The 16702-nt window shown below is 39.5% G+C and overlaps 1 pseudogene; it reads left to right on the top strand.

Annotated features, from left to right (window-relative positions):
- Positions 1 to 5701: 5701 nt before the first annotated feature.
- The window catches only part of LOC102469495 (heat shock protein HSP 90-alpha-like), a 16143-nt pseudogene continuing 5142 nt past the window's right edge, over positions 5702 to 16702 (top strand).

Below are 16702 nucleotides of genomic sequence, written 5' to 3'. Positions count from 1 at the left end.
CCAAAATCCCAAGAGAGGAGAAGGGACTGTGGTGTGGCTGTCCCCCCTGGGGGAGTGATTTCTTGCTTTCCGTCTCTCTGTCTCTCTGGTGAGTACGCATGCCCTGTAGCAAAAATCTCTCTTAAAAAATTCCTATGATCTTAGAAATCCTTGCAGGAGTATAATCTTATCAGAGATTGAAGGTTGGAAGGATCTTATTAAGGTTAAGGTTTATTAAACAGTCTAAGATTTATCAACAAAACAAATTTAGGATGTGTTAGGTTGGCTTAGTGGGAGCTGATGGTTTTTCATGCTTGATTTAAGGAGTGGCATGACTATTAGGTACTCATGAGAATTAAAACTAGAAGAAAATAGCTTTTATCTGTCCAATAAATTTTTACCATTCTGGTATGGGCATCTCTGGAGACATGCTGTCCTTCTGGTGGTTGATGTAGATGGTGCTGGGGTAGAAATTACATGGAACTGCTCATGTATTTGAGTAGTACAGTTTCACCTGGAGGAGTTTTGCAAGTTCAGGGGAAACTACTTGTTAAAGGGTTATTATCATCTTAGAGACCAGCAGTTAGCGTAATAGCTATGTCACTGGACTCCCATGTAGTCAACTGCAGTTCGCGTCCTGGACTCAGTAGCTTAAACTCATGCTGGGCACGTGTGCACGTGTGCCCAAAATCCTGGGAGGAGAATGGAGGAGAAGGGATTGTGGCATGACCATCCCCACTGGGGGATGATTTCTTGCTTTCTGTCTCTCTCTGTCTTTCGGCGAGCACACGTGCCCTATAACAAAAAACCTCTCGAAAAAAAAAAAAAAGTTATATCATCTTAAACAGAATGTGTTGAAATTGACACTGGACAAATATAAGTTCTTTTGCATTTTATTGAAATATGTATGGTATCTTGATCCCAAATATGGGTATGTACATATTTACCCTAAAGTGTGAGCTTAATCTCATCAGTTCTAAAGAACTGAAGCCATTCTATGATTTCTTCTGGTACTATTAGCATTTTATTAATAATTACCTTGCATTTCTAAATCATTCAAGGATGCCAGGCCAGATGTGAGGCTATCTATTGTCCGGTCAGGTAGTTGCTATAAAACCTGGAGAGAAGAGTGAGGACCAGTATGTGGACAAAGGGGCCAGTCTGTGAGCCAGCATCCACAGTGCTGAGAACCAGTTAGTCAACATTCACATAACTTGTGTAGACCCCCAAGCTCTCTTCACACTAGACATGTATGTTAGCTTGAAGGACATAGGGAAGATACAAGGAAGATTCTGGGGGGAGAAGAGAGGATAAGGATAGAAACATATTTAACAGTGAGCTAATAACTCAGCTATAAACTGTTTTTTTTTTTTTTTCCTTTTCCAGAGAGGTTTTTGCTATAGGGGGCATACACTCGCCAGAAAGACAGAGAGAGACAGAGAGACAGAAAGCGAGAAATCACCCCTGAGCGGGGATGGCCATGCTGCAGTCCCTTCTCCTCTGTTCTCCTCTTGGGATCTTGGGCATGCACGCACACGCGCCCGGCATGAGTTTAAGTCACCGGGTCCAGGACTTGAACAGCGATTGACTACATGGGAGTCCAGCGACATAGTCATTATGCTAACTGCTGGTCCCATAGTTTTAAGCACTTAACTGGGCTACACAGAGATACAGTCAATACGTGTATGGAATAGTCGTTCAGTGGCTTGATCTGGTCATAGTCCTTTGTTCTGACTTGTGCAAAACTGAATGATACAGCTTCATAGAAGCATGGTTTCTTTTAACTGGAGGCCCCACTCCAGGGAATGAATATTATGCCACCTGAGGTAATAAAATAGTCACTTCCCCCAAAGAGGAATGTCAGAGTACCATGAAGAATGTACTCCAAAATAGTTTGAATGACATTGTCATACACCAATTACTTATGCTCAGAAGAGGCTTAGGGGACTGCAAAACAGAGTGTAATGAGCTGATTTAGGAATTTGTGTTTTAGCCTACTTTTTTTTTTTGCCACTGACAACAAAATACTACATCATGCAATTTATAAAGCAGAGAGGCTTAATTTAGCTTTCAGTTTGAGAGGTCCAAGGTCAAGGGCTGCATCTGGTGAGCATCTTTTAGGTGGAGGAACTCTGTAGGATAGAGATAGTACAGAACATCAGATGGCAAGACTCTAAACAGGGCATGTCTGTCTGTTCTTCTTGTAAAGCTACCAGGGTCATTCATGGAGGCCCCACCCCAATGACCTCATTCAATCCAAATCACCTCCCATAGACCCTACCTTCCAACATTATAATCGAACTAAGCTCACCATATTAGGAACTAAATCACAGCATGTGAGTGTTTTGGCGGTAGGAGAGGACATATTCAGAACAAGCAGATAGTAATGGGGGAAAAATAGACCCCTGCCTATGGAGAGGATGTGGACTTATTCCAAATACCTGAGAGTTCTGCTTTGAAATTTGCAGAATTAATCACTAGAACTGGTTGCTTGGATTTTTTTTTTTTTTTTTTTTTTTTTTTTGTGAGCCGTGGAAGCCCAGACATTAGTTTTTTGCCTTCTTCTATTTTAGTGTGGTGGCAATCACTTATGGGGCATGTTGTAGATGACTCCTGGGCCTCATTCTCAGTAATTCTGATTCACTAATCTAGGGTGGGACCTTGCACTCTGCAGTTATAAACACTCCAGGTGGTTCTCATACAGGTAGTTCTAGGTCCTATCTTAAGAAACATAGTTCTAGAGCAGTCTACAGATTCCAATAGGAACATTATTAATTATTTTTTTAAATTTTGCCAGAGGGTACACATGCTCTCTAAAGAGAGACAGAAAGAAAGAAGGAAAGTAAGAAGGCATTCCCACCCTCACACCCTACCCAATGTGGCAAGGTCATGCTGCAATCCCTTCTCTTCCATTTCTCCCTCTTGTTGAGATTTTAGGCATCCAAACACATGTGCCTAGTGTGTTTTTCATACCACATAGTAGGTCATGTGGAATCCAGCTGCCTTAACCACCAGACCATGGGTTGGCTCAGGAACTAATCACTCTTATCTCCCTACAAAACTTCATAGTATTTGCATTATGTAAAATAGAGCAAATATCTTAAATTTGAGAGTAATACTATTCCTCAGGCCTCTTTTGGAGTACTTTGACTTACCCTCACCTCTAGATATTTTACTGTTACTCAAAGGGAGAAATTAATTATACTTTGAAGGCACTTTAAATTCCCCTTAGAAAACTTTCTGAGAAGAAAACTTCTCTTACTAATAAGCCCCAAATGTGTTTTCACAAACTCACCCCTAGTCTATTGCCTACCCCCGGGGCTGCGTCCCATGGTGGCTTATTTAATCTGTGAGCACTTCCAGGGTAGCATTCTCTCCTGGGGTTTAACCTATAATGAAGCCTCATGAAAGCTGGCTACTCCAAAGCAGTGAGGATTAGTTTGTGACCTGTACTTGGTGTAGTGGGAATTGTGTCATAATGAAGAAAAAGAAAAGTGTTAGGATCACTTGACTCAGTATATTTTGTCAACAAAAGTGCACTCTTGTGCTATTTGGAGAGTTAGGCTGATGGCTGCTTCTCCCAGAAGGCCATGGGAAGGTTTTCTGAGAGGGACTGCAGAGCACCTAGAATGAGACGCAGGTTCAGTGGTATGGGCGGCATTCATTTTGCTTCCCCCTGAGCAAAGAAGCCCTTCCTAGCGTGACTTCAACTTTTCCTTATTTTCCACTTCCCTGTCTCAGATGTTTAACCAAAACATTCGCCTGTGTCTTATCCTCTAGTTCTTACCCCTTTGTAAGAGAAGAGTTCCTCAACATTGTGCTAATAGTAGTACTGACCAGTACAGGTCAAGGGCTAGACCCATTCTACTCTGCGTGAGCCAGAACTATGTGCACAGTGTCTGTTAATTTTAGATGGAATTTACCACCTACTTTAGTAATTATTCTGAGCAGTCTTGATCCACAGAAGGCTACTTTCAGTATCAGATTGCCTGCCAGCTGTGCTCCTAGGAGAATTTAAGTATTTCATCAAAATTCATTTTATTTTCCCTTCTAGTATTTTTTGTTTATTTCTCAACTACAGGCCAAAGTTAGCAATGAATTGAATTTACATCTGCAGAATAGCATTCCAGTTTAAAAGAGAGAGTAATAAAATGTTTATGCAATATCTTATGCACATATTTTTCAAGTACATTATCTTGAAAGTGATTATTTCATGTTTTGTTGTATTTTTAAATTGCACAGGCAATGAACAGATACAGTCTTGTAAAAACTCCAAAGCAATAAGCTTTAGCATAATACTCCTGCCCCTAGAGTCAATTCTTATAATCAGTTTGGTATATATCCCCTCTCTAGACCTTTCTTATGCCATACTATACTGGTTGTCAAGCTTTACTGTGTTTGAGAATCACCTGGGTTTATGGGCTAATCTATGGCATCCCAAATTTTATGTGTTAATGCCCTAACTCCTAGTACCTCAGAATGTGACCCTATTTAGAAATGGGGCCTCTGAACATCAGGTGGTAAGGTAAAATGAGAGGAGCCCTAATACAACATGACTGGGGTTCTTACAAAGAAGAAATCTAGACACACAGAGACACAAGAAATTTCTCACAGATAGAGAGAAGACCATGTGTGCACACAGTAAGAAGGCGGCCATCAGCAAGCTAAGGAGAAAGGCCTCAGAAGAAACCAAGTCTATTGATGCAAGGAGACTTCAAAACGTTTGTAGAAAAATGGAATTAAAATATGACTTTATTTTGGTGCAAAAAATTTAAAAACTCCATGCATAATTTTTTCATAATACACATTTTCTGTGAACTTTTTGAAGATTCTTCATACCTTGATTTTGGACTCATAGCCTCCAGAACTGTGAAAAAATAAATTTCTGTTTAAGCCACTCAGTCTGTGGTATTTTGTATGGGAGCCCTAGAAAACAGATTCACTAATAATCATGTTGTAAAAACATGATCCCCTGACTCCACCCTAGAAATGCAATAGTTAATAGGTGGAAGATGAAAATATTTATTTCTAATTAAATTCCAGGTGGGACTTTGTTTCAGGGATGAAATATTTACTTTTCTTCTTTTTTTTTTCTTCTTTGAAAATAACTTTTATCCCTGTGTATTTCTGACTCTTAATTTTTTTCCTGTGTGTGTGTGTGTGTGTGTGTGTGTGTGTGTGTGTATTTGTTTTGAGAGGTCTTAGTACACACTATCCGAAGTCATGGCATCTTGGCAATTGAGAAGACACCAGAAGCAGGAAGAGTTTGCTCATATCTTTTCCCATCATTCTTCCCTGAAGCAGGCTATAAAATAATTCTCTGACCTTCCTTTATAGTAGCTCATAAGACCCTGATTCCACAGAGTCCTCCCTATCCTGGAGAAAAGGAATGTCACACAGGATTTAGGAAAGAATCTGAACAAACAGGCCTTGCCAAGTTTCTCTGTTTATTATCATTGAATTGTGCCCTTTTGCCCTCCAATCATATGTCTACATGACTGGTGGATTGTAGAGGATAGGAAGGACTTGGAAAAAACATTTTGCAGAAAAAACATTTTGCAGAGACAAGAATGTAGAGTTATCTTTTGAAAATAATATATATGTATACGCATATGGTAATATTTTTGAATTGATTGACAGGCACACATGCATGCTTATAAAAACCATATTGTATGCTGAGTTGCTTCAGCATCCAGGTGCTGCTGTGATGCAGATACTGCGTGGTCCTTCGCCAAGATGCCTGAGGAGACCCAGACCCAAGACCAGCCCATGGAGAAGGAGGAGGTTGAGATGTTTGCCTTCCACGCAGAAATTGCCCAGTTGATGTCATTGATCATCAACATTTTCTACTCCAACAAAGAGATCTTCCTGAGGGAGCTTATTTTGAATTCATCCGATGCACTGAACAAAATCAGATATGAAAGCTTGACAGATCCCAGTAAACTAGATTCTGGGAAGGAGCTCATTTCAAACAAACAAGATTGAATCCTCACTAAAGTGGATACTGGGAGTGGAATGACCAAGGCCAACTTGATTCATAATCTTGGCACTATTGCCAAATCGGGAACCAAAGCTTTCATGGAAGCTTTGCAGGCTGGTGCAGATATCTCTCTGATTGTCCAGTTTGGTGGTGTTTTCTATTCTGCCTATCTGGTTGCTGAGAAAGTGACTGTGATCACCAAACATAATGATGGAGAAGTATGCCTGGGAGTCCTCTGCAGGGGGCTCCTTTATGGTTAGGACTGACACAGGTGAACCCATGGATCATGGGACAAAGGTTACCCTGCATCTGAAAGAAGACCAGATTGAGTACTTGGAGGAAAGAAGAATAAAGGAGATTGTGAAGAAACATTCTCAGTTTATTGGCTATCCCATTACTCTTTTTGTGGAGAAGGAGCGTGATAAAGAAGTCAGTGATGATGAAGCTGAAGAAAAGGAAGAGAAAGAAGAGGAGAAAGGAAAAGAAGAAAAGGAGTCTTATGACAAAACAATAGAAGATGCTGGTTCTGATGATGATGATGAAGAAGAAGAAGAAAAGAAAGATGGTGACAAGAAGAAGAAGAAGAAGAAGAAGAAGGAGAAGGAGAAGGAGAAGGAGAAGAAGAAGGAGAAGGAGAAGGAGAAGGAGAAGGAGAAGGAGAAGGAGAAGGAGAAGGAGAAGGAGAAGGAGAAGGAGAAGGAGAAGGAGAAGGAGAAGGAGAAGGAGAAGGAGAAGGAGAAGGAGAAGACCAATGAAGAGTATGGAGAATTCTACAAGAGCTTGACCAATGACTGGGAAGATCACTTGACAGCGAAGCACTTTTCAGTTGAAGGACAGCTGGAATTCAGAGCTCTTCTTTTTGTTCCAAGATGTGCTCCTTTTGACTTGTTTGAAAACAGGAAGAAAAAGAACAACATTAAGTTGTATGTACGCAGAGTATTCATCATGCACAGTTGTGAGGAGCTGATCCCTGAATATCTGAATTTCATTAGAGGAGTGGTGGACTCTGAGGATCTACCTCTAAATATTTCCCATGAGATTGTGCAGCAAAATAAAATTCTGAAAGTTATCAGAAAGAATTTGGTAAAAAATATGCTTAGAACTTTTTACTGAGCTGGCAGAAGATAAAGAGAACTAAAAAAAGTTTTATGAGCAGTTTTCTAAAAATATAAAGCTTGGAATTCATGAAGACTCTCAAAATTGTAAGAAACTTTCAGAGCTGTTAAGGTATTACATGTCTGCTTCTGGTGATGAGATGGTATCCCTGAAGGATTATTGCACCAGAATGAAGGAAAACCAGAAGCATTATATCACAGGTGAGACGAAGGACCAGGTAGCTAACTCAGCCTTTGTAGAACGTATTCGGAAGCATGGCTTAGAAGTGATCTATTACGATCGAGCCTATTGATGAGTACCGTGTCCAATAGCTGAAGGAATTTGAGGGGAAGACTTTAGTGTCAGTCACTAAAGAGAGTCTAGAACTTTCAGAAGATGAAGAAGAGAAAATATATCACAGGTGAGACGAAGGACCAGGTAGCTAACTCAGCCTTTGTAGAACGTATTCGGAAGCATGGCTTAGAAGTGATCTATTACGATCGAGCCTATTGATGAGTACCGTGTCCAATAGCTGAAGGAATTTGAGGGGAAGACTTTAGTGTCAGTCACTAAAGAGAGTCTAGAACTTTCAGAAGATGAAGAAGAGAAAAAGAAACAGGAAGAGAAAAAAAGTTTGAAAACTTTTGCAAAATCATGAAAGATATCTTGGAGAAGGACCAGCAGTTAGCGTAATGGCTATGTTGCTGGACTCCCATGTAGTTGACCGCGGTTCGCGTCCCGGACCCGGTGGCTTAAAGCTCACGCCGGGTGCGTGTGCGTGTGTGCCCAAGATCCCGAGAGGAGAATGGAGGAGAAGTGATTGTGGCGTGACCATCCCCCCTGGGGGGTGATTTCTTGCTTTCTGTCTCTATGTCTCTCTCTGTCTGGCGAGCGCACGTGCCCTATAGCGAAAAACCTCTCCAAAAAAAAAAAAAAAAATTATACTCTGCCTAAAGAGGTAGTAACAAATACAGATGACTTCAAAACAAAACAAAACAAAACAAACCGTATTGTATGCTGTAAAGATATACGATGATTCAATGTAAATTAAAAAAAATTAAAGAAATTAAAAAAATACAGTTTTTCTTATTTCTCTGGGCCCTCGTTTCTGAAGGCTCTAGTGTCATATAAAACATATATGTTTTTCTCTTGTTAATCTTTTATTCAGGGGTGGGGGTGGTCTCAGCCATGAACCTTATAAGGGGTAAGGAAAAGATATTACTTCTCCTTTACAGTTTGTCTGCTTTTCATGTTAAATGCTTTTGTAAAAAGTCTGGTGATCATTGACTGTCTGCTCATATTTAAGACATGATAACTACCACATTATTTAGAAACTCTTCTTATGAATACAAGGTTTATTGATACCCTCCAGTGAAGGGTGATCTGGCTGAGCTATTTTCTTGATGAACCCCAATGGTGCTGTCTCAATATCTTTGGGTCTTTTCTCTTAGGTTGTTCAAGATTTCCCATACAGAACCCTCTCAGTCTCCTGCTTGAAAGATGTATTACTGGTTGGCAACATTTAGTGAATTAAGTGGAATTATGTGAATGGTGTTCATTCAATATACAAACTTTCATTTAATCCGCCTAATTTAGTGTTGATTTAATTCTTGATTGGAACTGTTTCTATCTTTCCTTTCCTTAATCTCTTTCTCTTATAAAAGCTGCCCAACTTGATCTGAATTCTTCTTTTTAATTTGCTATAGGGCACAAGTGCTTGCTGGAGAGAGCCAGAAAGAGAAAGAGGGAAAGTGAGAAAGCACCTCTAGGGAGGGTGGGCACGCCATCCTTTCTCTTAGAATTTTGGGCTTGTATGCACATGTGCCTGGTGTGCTTTGTAAGTCTCTGGGTTTGGGACTTGAACCATGCAGTTGGTTCATCCAGCCACCTTAACCACTCCACCAGCTAGCCTGATTATTATTCTTAAAGAATCAGCTTTCAGATTTATGGATTATCTATTTTTTAGAGGGTGATTTGATTTAAATTTTGCTGTTTAAAATAATTCTTCTTTATTCTTTTTATATTGTTTTCTGTTTTAGCTTAACTTGAAAGCTTAGTTATTTTTGATATTTTTTCCTGACAAAATATTTAGGATATATATAAATCTTTGTGGATACTGCTTTGCCTGCATCTGTAGGTTTTGACACACAGTAATGTTTTTTATCTTTTCATTTCTCAGTAGTTTGTAATTTCTGACTTGAATTCATCCTTGACTTATAAGTTGTATAAAAAAAGTATTTTAAATATATCTTCAGAGAGCCCTTTTGGACTATATTTTTTATGTAAATTTCTGATTTTATTGTATTATGACTAGTTACCATGGTCTATACTATTTCTTTTTTTTTTTTCCCTAGAGAGAGATTTTTGCTATAGGGCACATGCGCTCACCAGAGACACAGAGAGAGACAGAGAAACAGAAAATGAGAAACCACCCCCCTCTCCCCAGAGTGGATGACCATACCTCAATCCCTTCTCCTCCATTCTCCTCTTAGGATCTTGGGTACGCGTGCACATGTCCCCCGCATGAGTTTTAAGCTGCCAGGACTTGAATCATGGTGACTAGTGTGAGTCCAGTGATCACACTGTCTGCTGGTCCTGGTCTATATCATTTCTGCATTTTGAAAATCATCAGTATTTCCTTCGTGTCATAATACAAGGTGATTATTTTTTAAATGTTTATATGTGTTTGAAAGAATGCATTTTTTTCCCCCATGATCAGTCAGTTGGTGTGGAGGTTAAGGCATCTGGACCCTATATGGCTGACTTCATGACCCCTAGAGTGTTTTCTAAGGTGCTGGGGCCAGGATTTGAACCACAGTTGCCCATGTGAGATCTGGCTTCCTTAACCACTAGATTATAGGGCTAGGCCCTAATAGGTTTGTTTTTTTCTTTTCTTTTTTTTGGAGAGGTTTTTCCTATAGGGCACGTGCGCTCACCAGAAAGACAGAGAGACAGCAAGTGAGAAGTTACCCCTCAGGGGGCATGGCTATGCTGCAATCCCTTCTCCTTCATTCTCCTCTTGGGATCTTGGGCACGCTTGGGCATGCATGCACACGCGCCTGGTGTGAGTTTAAGCCACCAGGTCTGGGACTCGAACCGCAGTCGACTACATGGGAATCCAACAACATAGCCATTACACTAACTGCTGGTCCCGTAGGGTCTTGACACTACAATCCACTCCGAATTTCAGTTTGCTTTGCATCACGGGCATGCATGTGCCCAGAATACTTGGGGATGTCTCCAGATAAGAGCCTTGAATTTTCCCATGTGAATCAGCCTCTCGAAGCATTGTATTTTACTATTGCACGCACCATCTGGCCCCTCTATTGTTTGTTTAATTGATCAAAATTTATTTCTCCATTTTTTACTGATAGTGTATAAAGTCATGATGCATTTTTTTGCAACAGATGGTGCTAGTTCATTTTTAGAAGTACTAGAGTCATTCTCATCTAGGTTATTGCTATATCATTTGAGAGCTGATAGTTCTAGTTTCATTTCAAAATTAAAAATTAAGCGATTTGGTTGAGTTTTGGAGATTTTACAACAAGATGAAGATGGAAGACCGAACCGTGCATTTTGCCATATTTTACTGTTTCACTTCCGTAAAGGGAAGAACACATATCAAGCTTGTGAAAGGTTGTGTAAAGTTTACGGTGACAGTGCTCTACAAGAACATTAGTGCCAACAGTGGGTCATGAAATTCCGTGCTGGTGATTTTGATCTCAAAGATGCTTCTTAGTCAGGCAGGCCTACTGAGGTTGATAACAACAAAATAAAGGCATTGATTCAGTCAAACCCACGTTACACAACATGAGAGATTGCAGAAACATTGAGCTTCCAGCTTCTTCAGGTGGTCAGTTTGAATGAATCCATCATCCAGAAATGTCCAAAGATCGATCATAAAGGAGTTGTGTTCTACCAGGCAACAAGAGATCACGTACAAGTATGATCCCATATGCCTGACTGTGATTCAAATCCCGGACTTGTCAAAAATTATTGGAGCTTGGATGGGATGTGTTGTCACACCTACCATACTCGCTTTACTTGCACTGTAAGACTTCTGCTTGTTTCACTGTCTTCACAACTCCTTGTGTGGTACCCCATCACATCCAATTCAGATGAGGCTCTAAATTAGCACCTTGTTCAGTTGTTCTCGGATAAAGACAGGTCCTTCTATGAACAAGGAATTATGAAGCATGAAGCTCACTGAAAGATGGCAAAAGCTTATTGAATAAAATGGGCAATATATCATTGATTGATCTTTGTTCTTTATATAAATAAATGATCTTTGAAAAACACAGAAAAAATAAGTCATGGGGCCAGCAGGTGGCATACTGGTTAAGGTGCTGGACTAGCACGTGGCCACTGATCCAGTCCTGGACCAGCTGGCTTGAAACTCATGCTGGGCGTGTGTGCATGTGTGTGTGTGTGTGTGTGTGTGTGTGTGTGTGTGTGTACCCAAAATCCCCAGAGGAGAATGGAGGAGAATGGATTGTGGTGTAGTCATCCCCCCTAAGTGGTGATTTCTCACTTTCTGTCTCCTTGGTGATCATGTGCATCCTATAGCAAAAATCTTCCCCCCCCCAAAAAAATATGTCATGACTTTTATCACAATCTAATAATGTCATTCACATATTTAAGCTCACATTTTACAACCATGCCTATTATTAATTAGTATTTCCATTTATATCAGTTGACTTTTGTTGTAATAATGTTTTGTAACAAACTATCTCTAGTCTGTGGACTGGCTGAGTTTCAGTTGATCTAGGCTGGACTTGGCAACACAGTGTCTCAGCTCCATGTGTCTCATCCTCTCCTGGGAACAGCAGGCTACTTGGGAGCATGCACTCCTAATAGCAAGGTGGAAGCATGAGGCAAGAAGTTTAGTACACAAGTACATTTCAAATCTGTGGTTGATTCCTAGTTACTAACAAGTCACATAGTCTAGCGTAGAGTTAAAGGCTAAGGAAGTATACTCCATCACATTAAGAGGGCATTGCAATGGACCAGCAGATGGTGTAATTGTTACGTCACTGGACTCCCATGTAGTCGACTGTTCAAGTCCCAGTCCTGGCAGCTTAAAACTCAAGCTGGGTGCATGTGCATGTGTGCCCAAGATCCCCAGAAAAGAATGGAGGAGAAGGAATGTGGTGTGGCCGTCTTCCCTGGGAGATAATTTCTTGTTTTCTGTCTCCTCATCTCTCTCTGTCTCTTTAGCAAGGACATATGCCCTATAACAAAAATCTCTCTAGAAAAAAAAAAGGCATTACAAAATTATATAACAAAGATCTTGTACGTATAATCCTATTATTTAGAAGAGAGACCAAATAGTCAAATGATAATATAGTCTACCAGGACATTCTTCCCTTTAATAAGATGATTTCTTTTTTAAACTTATACAGTCCCTCTTTCTGCTTCTTCTCCCCTTCCCCCTTTATTTACCATTTGGCATTTAAGATTTCTGTCAGAAATGAATTACTATTTTAATTTTAAAAATAATAATTATTGAGACAAAGATTTATGTGTCACTGCATGGATCTGAGTTCTTTTGTAGATGTTATGATCAGAATTCCCATCAGAAATGGAGGACTTTGCACTATGCAGGGTGCTGACAACAGACAGTCCTCAGCTCTCAGACACCACTGGCAGTACTTTGAAAATATCTGTCTTATCATGGTCATGCCCTCTTCCTGGGAAGTTTAAATCCAAGGAGTAGTCAACACTTTTGCTCCAATTTAGGATAGTTCTGAGGGGGTAGCCCAACTTTTGGAACTCCTGAGAGACTCAATTCAGTCTTTTGTTGATGTCGTGTAACGGCTCAACTTTTCCCCCTGCCTGATCTTGCTCTCTTACCTTCCCTTTTCTTCCCCAAGTGTTGACCTAGGAGTACTTTCTAATAAACTCTTTGCACACTGAACATCTCAGAGACAGCTCATTAGTGGATCCAATCCATGAGAATTAGTGCAGAATGGTCCAAAAACAAGTAAGCCCCCTGGATAACCAAGCCAAACTAAAAAAAAAAAACACAAAAAGTCTAGAAACTGGGGTAAGATTTCAGAGTTGAATCTTTCACCAACTGACTGGTCAAGAGTATTGCATTACTAGTGGTAGGTGGAACACAGACAGTGGAAATAAAATAGGAGTTCAATTGTTAATATGTCCACACCGAGTAAGTAGCAATCATAAGGAATCATAAGATATTCAGTGTAATCAAATTTCTATTGAACTCAACTGATACTTGGAAAGAGACAATAAAAAGTTAAGAAATGGACCGGCAGGTGGCGTGGTGGTTAAAGGTGCTGGATTTCCACATGGCCAACCACAGTTCAAGTCCCAGACCTGGTGACTTGCTTTTTCACTTTCCTTTTCTCTCTCTTTCTCTGGTCAAATTAAAAAATAATAATAACAAATGGAATTAAAGAATTAAATAAATAAATAAATAAGTTAAGAACAAAAATTAGAAATGATAAGCTTAATATATAAGCCTTCCTGGGTATCATATAAACAGGCTTTCATTTTCTGTAGCTGGAGGGCAAAGAGAGCAAAGGACCAGGGTTAAGAATTAAATTGTTAAAGTAGCTGAGTCCTAAATCAAGACAGGTCTATAGTGCCAAAGGTTAGGAAAGAATAGTAATTTGATACTTGGATGGGGAGAGTGATTTCAATGCCTCCTAAAAATCTTGATTCCACCAGATTTCCCTGGAGCTTGCAGAAGTGGCCCACTATACTTAATAAAGGGTGACAGCTCCCCATTCTTTGAAGATGAACAGGCCCCCCCCCCTTTCTCAAGGCAACTCGTGCTCCCTTCAGGATCTTCCTGCCTGGGCTAGCGTTAAGTAAGAATACTGTCTAGCTGAAGGTGTGCTGGGTCTGAAAGGCAGGAAAAGGACATGACCTCAAAAGGTGCAGAATGTAGTTGGCAAGTTCAGGCAAAAGCTGGGAGAAATCATGAGGTTGGGTGATGAGGGTTTGAAGAATTCAAAACTGAAGGAGAGTTTGTCAATTTGTGAGTGCTCTAAGGACTTGGAGTATAAATATTATATATGTATTATTATATATATTATAGATATATGCATACATATATATATATGTAATATAAAAATATTTGACATAGAAATATTTTTTTGTCTTTCTACATAACTTGACTTTTCCCCCAGTTGAATAAATATAGATCTACATCATTGTAAATTATTGCACAATATTCTAATATGAGAATATATCATAATTTTAATATTGCTTTGTATGTTTCCTTAATCGAGTAATTTAATTTTACCCAAAGATCAAGGTAGAAAGTTTCTTACTATCTTCTTATTCAGTCTTTCCATGTTGTGTGGATACAGCTTGGATAACATTTGCTGTTTTTCATCAGTTTGTCCTTTCTGTTTAGAATCACCATGTATCTATTTATTTTTGTGGAACAAAAAGAAAGTGTTAATTCCCAGTGATGTTACTAAAAATAGTCCTGGAAACACAGAAGTTTTAATAAGCCTTATTTACTGAAAACATGCATTTTTTTTAAAACAGAATTTTACATTCTTTTGTCTGTTAAATATTTCTTCTCTTTACCCCTCCCTCCTACTCTCTATCACTCCCCTCCCTTACAGTCTCTGGTATCTACACTTACCCCTCTACTATCACATCTTTGGTTCTTTCCATTTCTTCCATAGAGTGAAGATATTTAGTACATATTAGGTGGGGATATACAGTGTGTGTCTTTCAAAGTCTGACTCACTTTGCTTAACATTGTCTTCTATATTGATCCACTTTAAATCAAATGATGATAGGGTCTCATTATTTCTTATGGCTGTCAATCCAGACATAATTTTTGGACTCTTAAGTAATTCTGTGTTTTAGCAATTGTGAATAGTGCTGCAGTAAACATGGATGTACAAGTTCTTTCCAACTGGGTATTTTTGTATCCTCTGGGTAAATACCAAGGAATAGGATTACTGGATCATATGGTAGTTCTATTTGTAGGTTTTTGAAGAACCTCCATGTTGTTTTCCACAGAGCTTTTACTAATGTACATTCCCACCAACAGCATAAGAGGATTCCCTTTTCACCACAGTCTTGCCAGCACTTGTCGGTTTTTATTTTTTTGATCCTAACCATTCTGACTGGGGTTTGATGGTATCTCATTGCAGTTTTAATTTATATTTCCCTTATGACAAGAGACTTTGAACACTTTTTTCATATGACTTTTGGCCAATCATAAGTCTTCCATGGACAGTTGTCTATTCAGTTCAGCTGTCCATTTTTTATATTGACTAACTCATTTTTTAAAAATCAGGTGAGCTGCTTGAGTTTCTATATATTCTGGTTATCAATCTCTTGCCTGAGGGATAATTTAAAAGTATTTCCTCCCATTCTGAGGGTCGTCTTTTCATTCTCACTGTTGTTTCCTTTGATGTGAAGAAGCTTTTCAGTTTGATGTAATCTCACTTGTCTATTTTTGGGATTATTGCCTGTACTTTAGGGCCTTACTTAAGAAATATTTGCCTACTCCAATGTCTTTAAGAATTTCCCCTAAGTTTTGCACCTCGGGTTTAAGATACAGAGTGCACACATGAATAAAAATGAATTCTATTAAGACAGAATTGGGGCCAGTCACAGACATGTTGATTAAAGTGGCTTGATCCCCCATGAGGCTGACTGTGCTGTTTGAGTCCTGACTCAGTGGCTTGAAAAACACCAGGGGCGAGTGTGTGTATGCACCATAGAGCAAATTAAAACAACAACAAGAAGACAGAATGGGTCTGCAAGACTGCCCCTAGCCTCCATCTTGGAAAATGGAATTTTAAATATAATATGCTAGCATGGCTCTCCTCATCATATGTGTGCGTGCATGTGTGTGTGTGTGTGTGTGTGTGTGTGTGTGTGTGTGTGTGTAGAGAGAGAGAGAGAGAGAGAGAGAAGTGCATAGAGGGAGCTCTAAACTTCAAAGATACAAAAGCGGGGATAAAAGTACTGTATAAACAATCTATTAAATAGTCAAGCAGAATTATTTACAATGAACTATATGTTAAATCCATTTCCGATAGTAACTTAACACCTACTGTGTAACTATGAGGGTTTCCTTTATTCTAGCATGCTTATATTTCCCTCCCCATGTAATTTAGGTTCTATTGACCTTGTTTGATATAGGAGTCATGATGAAACTTAATGTAGTAAAGCATTGATTCAAGAAGTTCTCTTCAAAACAGTGAAGGGAGTGTTGAAAACAAGAGGATTCTGGGACCAGCAGGTGGGAATAGTTATGTCTCTAGACTCCTACGTAGTTGACTGTGGTTTGAGTCCCAGACTCAGTGGCTTAAAACTCACTTGAGGTGTGTGTGTGTTCATGCCCAAACTCCCAAGAGGAGAAAGCATTGGGGCATGGCCTGGGGGTGGGGGGGGAGGGATTTCTTGCTTTCTGTCTCTCCTGTGAATGTACAGGCCCTATAGCAAAAATCTCCCTCTCTATTAAAAAAAAAAAAAGGAAAACAAGAGAATTCAAAGAGGGGATAGAAAGTCTACAGAAATTCTTGTGAAACAACAGGGGAAGGAAGGTATAAGAGTAGAAGTGCATGATGGATCCTCCATCTTGGGACATCAGTTGGGTTCAGTGAGAGGTAAGTTTTTTTTTTTTTTTCTATAGGGGGGCGAGGC

Source organism: Tupaia chinensis, unplaced genomic scaffold (assembly GCF_000334495.1).
Source record: "Tupaia chinensis unplaced genomic scaffold, TupChi_1.0 Scaffold000081_1, whole genome shotgun sequence".
Lineage (NCBI taxonomy): Eukaryota > Metazoa > Chordata > Mammalia > Scandentia > Tupaiidae > Tupaia > Tupaia belangeri.
This window is presented reverse-complemented; position numbering and strand designations above follow the sequence as displayed.